Here is a 5,322-nt window from a genome sequence, read left to right on the forward strand (position 1 = left end):
AACAACCCCAAACAGGGCCTCTGGGCCCCATTATTGCCACAGAAACAGGGATATTACCCATTTGAACATTTGGAATTGAATTTCACTGACATTCAGCCCAGTAAAGGGTACTGGTATGTGCTGGTTATTATTTGCACCTTCTCGAGCTGGGTAGAAGCCTTCCCTATCTGAACTGAAAAATCCCAGGAAGTGTCTTGATCCTTGATCAGAGAAATCATCTCACACTTTTGGGTCTCAAATAGCATCAGTTCAGATGGGCACCTAGCCCTTGTCAGTAAAATTATTAAGCAGGCAAGTATCTAAAGCCATGGGATCACAGACTGACATCATCATGCTGTGATGGGATTGTCCAGCCTGGAAGAGCAGACTGTGCTGTCTTTGCAAGATTTCCCCTTATGATTGTTGCATATGTATGTATCCCAGAGGACAGGATGATGGACATGGAGACCTCTACTGGCCTTTCCCAAAACACTGGTCATGTGTGGACTTCACCACTGAGTGATCTTGACAGGGAGCTCCCACTTCAGAGCAGGGGATTAAAGCTGTGATATGATTTGAGAGAGGAAACCAAGGTGGTGTAATATGGAAATTAACCCTAGAAAAGCCTCCTTTATGGGAAAGCTGAAACTTTGGAAAGGACTGGCCTGTAATGGGAATGAGAGACCCCCTACAAACTTAAAGCTCATTATTACTGCAACCATCTTGATAATACTAGTTAACAAAATTAATGCTTTAGACTCCAAGGCCCTGAAACAAAATGACCTCCTTTTTAGTAGTTGCCTGTCTACGTTTCATCCTGATTTCCCTCTAATGAAAATGCTCAAATTCATAAACACCAGTCATGAACTGTTAGCCCAAGTCAACACTGACTTGGGATAAAATCGCTAAATGAGCTTTAGGCTGAGCCAAATGACATACACCAGGGTAGGAATCATGAAGTTAACCATAGCCAATAGAACAAAAACAGCCTTTTGCTTAATGTGGCCCAGGGTTAAGTCTCTAAGGGAAGCCTTATGTATTGGGAAACAAGAAACTTGTATGTATCTCTTCCCCAAGGCTCCAGCCCCAGAGGGACCATATTTCATCTGCCCAAGCAGCACCTACACTTGTATTCCAGGCTATTGTGAGGTGTTTCACTAGATAACACCACTCACACAAAGTTTTGCCAAATGAAAGTATTTTATTAGCTGGTCTCTGACTGCACAAGGGTGTTGGAACCCAAGTGCAGCTCCAAGCAATCTCTAAGGTAAGGATTTTATATAGAAAAACCATAACCAGGGGTGAAAACTTTAAGTTCCCAAGTTTACAGGCGGAAAGTCCCCTTAACAATTTCTATTCTGTTAAACAGCAATTACTATTTTGCAAAAGCAAGCCAAGCATAACTTACAGAATCCATAAATCTGAAGTTAACTGGTGCATTCCAGGACACACTGAGCTGTTCACAAGACAATCTGGAGTCCTGCTGAAATGTGTTCCCATACCCTGGACCAACTGATTGATAGTTTCAGAGGCTAGAGTCAGCCTAAACCTCAACATGGTGTAGCTATGGTCAAGATGCTACCATATCCCATTCTCCCCTGGTTCTATGGCATGAGTCAAATCCTGGACTCATTTGGGGGATTATATTTTTCCCTTAGGACCATGACTGTTTTTAATGTATCAACTCATTGCCTAATATAGTTAGTTAGGCAATTCATTAGACAAGGCCCAAGTCTCAGGGCCAGGATTAGGAGGACTAGAGGCCCAACTTTTGCCTCTTTTTATAACTAATTTGGTTAGGGTCTCCTTTAAAGTCTTGTTTTTTTTTTACCTGTCCTGAACTCTGTGGCCTACAGGTACAGTATAACTTCCAACTAATATTTAATGCCTTCATCAATTTTTTAGAAATTTTGACCATGAAGGCCATCTCAAGGGGCCATTGTCAGACCCAAAGATGAGGGGCAATCCAAACTTAAGAACTAATACTTGGAGCAGCTTTTTTGTCATTATGGATGCTGTCTCAGTTCAGGTGCGATAAGCTTCCACCCATCAAGAAAATATGTCTCCAAAAGTCAAAAGATACTTGTACCCGAAGACAGTTGGTTTAATTTCAGTAAATTAATTCCCAACCCTGGCTTAAAGATGGGCCCTGGTGACATCACACCAGGACATTGGACACCAGATAAGTGGCTGCATCCAGCATTTCCTAAGTGTCCTCCTGAGGTTGCCTCAAAGACCAACTTACATCTGGAGGGAGGCTTCTGGAAACAGGATACGTTCTTCAAAAATCTTTTGAGGTGAGGATATCAAAAAATTATGGAACAGCAGGGCAGCAAGGGGGTAGAAATTCTGGGGCCTTAGAACATCTCAAGGAGTACCACACCTACGAGCCTGCCCAGACCTGCACTCTTCCCTGCTCTGATTCTTCAGCATCTGAGGTCTAATTCTCTGGGATCTTGGTGGGACTTCCACAAATGCTGTGAGGTGCTTCACCTGAGAAGACCATTCAGACAAAGTTTTGCCAAATGAAAGTCTTTTATTAGCTTGTCAACGACTACACAAAGGTCTCAGAACTCAAGTGCATTTCCCAGCCATCTCTAGTTTAAGCTTTTATACAGAAAAAATATAACTGGGGTGAAAGTTTAAGTTCCCAAATTTATAGGTGGTAAGCCCTCTTAATTTCTGTCCTGTTAAACAATTACTTTTTGCAGAAGCAAGTCAAGCATAACTGACAGAAGCCATAAATCTGAAGTTAGCAGGTGCACTCCAGACATGCTGACCTGTTCCCATGACAACCTGAGGTTCTGCTGACATGTGTTCCCACACCTTGAGCCAACTGCTTGATACTTTCAGGGACTAGAGTCAGCCTAAACTTCAACATGGCATAGCTATGATCAAGCAGGTAGGTGCCATACTACAAGGTGAGGACAGTCTTCTGATTTTACTCATCCCTGACTTAGTCTCCTGAGTGAGGAAGTGCAAACCTATTATCATAGACAAAAAAATCTTGGCTATACTCCCTATTCTCTTGGGGGCAACTTTGGCATGCACAGCAGCCACGGGGGCCACAGTGATTAGACTCCAACAGGTCCAGCACAACCAGTTGTCCAACATAATAAGGGAGGAATTAAGTCTAATTCAAGAAAATGTTGCCTTGCAAAGTCACAAATACTCTAAGGCAACAGTAGTGCTACAAATCTGTAGAGGTTAATGAAAGGTAAAAGTTTTGGTGGAGAGCAAATGAATGGATGATGAGGCACCGAGGCACAGATAGAACTCTCAGCAGGGTACAGCTTTATTTCACATGGGACACGTTTCCCTCGGGGAAGGGAAAAATGTCAGCCCATGGGTTGTGAGCTGGGCTGTAGTTTCCACTGTTGAAGTGAGCTCCTGTCTGAGGTCCTCTATTTCTTGAGAAAGATGCTGGGTTGAAATCAGCAAGTGTCCCAAGCCTCCGGCCGTGAGTCCCGTAGCTGCCACTGATGCCACCAGGCTAACTCCTACCAGGACTGCCAAGGTGGCTGACCTCTTTGTTCTGGTTCCTTCTTTCCATGTGGATAAGACATTATACACATCTCCTGGTGTGTATAGTGTTAGTTTGGGAATGAGAAGGACTGGAGCAGAGGGCCTGTTACAGCTGCATTCCACAATATCCAGGAAGCCCTCTTAAAGGCACCGGCTCTGGCTCTCCCCAATCTAGAATGTGTGTTCCTTCTCTACATGACTGAGAATAAGGGCCAGGCATTAGGGGTTTTGGTACAGATGAGGGGACTGACTTTTGCCCCAGTAGCTTATCTCTCTAAACAGCTGGATATCACCATCTGTGGTTGGCAACCTTGTCTCCAGGCTCTGGCAGGTGCAGCACTCCTGGCTCAGGAGGGACTGAAGCTTACTTTGGGTCAGCCGATCTCTGTCCTTTCCCCCCACTGGCTTAAGGATTTATTAATTCATGCATCTCTTGCCAGTCTAGCTCCCTTTAACTACAACTCTTTCATCTTACATTTCTTGAAAACCCCTCACTCTCCCTTGATTCCTGCCCTCCTCTCAATCCAGCTTCCCTCCTCCCTTCCAGTGAACTGACGATTCAGGACTCAAGGCCCCAGAAGGCTATGAAGTCTTAGATCAGACATGGGACATGGCAATGAAGCAGCTTCAACACTTCAATGCCTCCCGCAGCTTCTCTTGGGATCGCATTCTCATTTTATCTGGTTAATCTCCTGAGGAACTTCTCTAATGCTAATGTCTCCACTTTCTTCCTCTGTGCCCCCCTACAGGGCTCACTTCTCATCCCTCTCCCAGTTTACAATGTTATTCCGCAGGCCACTACTCAGTGTTCTCGGAAACTCCTAGTACACAGGCCCCTACCTGCCCCTCCCCTTTTTCTTAACAAAATAGAGTGTTGGACTCCACGAACCTCTAAATGCCCACACTCATCAAGCTGAAATGTCACAATTAAGGGAAATACTGCTCTAACCTTGGGACTGCTCTTTCTCTCTTCCTCCAAAATATATACCTGCATCTCTCCTGAGCCAGGAGTGCTGCAGCTGCCAGAGCCCAGAGACAAGGTTGCCACCCCTGGATGGTGGTATCCAGCTGTTTAGAAAGATAAGCTACTGCAGCAAAAGTGGGTCCCCTCTTCTGTCCCAAAACCCCTAAGCCTGGCTCTTATTCTCAGTCATGTAGAGAAGAAACAGGCATTCTAAGTTGGGGAGAGCCAGAGCCGGTGCCTTTAAGAGAGCTTCCCAGATAGTGTGGAATGCAGCTGTAACAGGCCCTAAGGGGTCAAGGGGCTCAGAGGAGCTTCCTTTAGAGGCTTCATAGAGCAGCTTTGCCAAGAGGGCAAAATTAGGAATCTAGGTGCACAGGTACCCTGCAATGCCTAGGAAGGATAGAATTTCTTCCTTGGTTGTGGGAGGCTTTAAAGACCTCAGGTAATTAGTTCTATCTATAGTTAAATGGTGGGATGTAGATGTGAGGAGGAGCCCCAAGTACTTGAATTGAGGGAGAGAAAGCTGTGCCTTAGCTGGAGATACCCTATATCCCTTATGCCCCAGAAAGTTAAGTAGTTTGATTGTGTGAACTTTGGAGACCGAGAGAGATGGGGAGCAAAGAAGTAGGTCATCTACATATTGCAGGATGGTGGAGGGGTTAAGGTCTAGGGAAGTTAAATCCTGGGCTAGAGCTTGTCTAAAGATGTGAGGGCTATCTCGAAACCCCTGGGGCAGGACAGTCCAGGTTAGTTGGGAAGACATCCCAGTGTCAGGGTCCTCCCAGGTGAATGCAAAGAGGTTGTGAGAGTCAGGATGTAAGGGTATTGAGAAAAAAGCATCTTTAAGGTCTAAT

The sequence above is a fragment of the Nannospalax galili genome, unplaced genomic scaffold (genome assembly GCF_000622305.1).
Source record: "Nannospalax galili isolate Female #2095 unplaced genomic scaffold, S.galili_v1.0 scaffold3, whole genome shotgun sequence".
Taxonomy (NCBI): Eukaryota; Metazoa; Chordata; class Mammalia; order Rodentia; family Spalacidae; genus Nannospalax; species Nannospalax galili.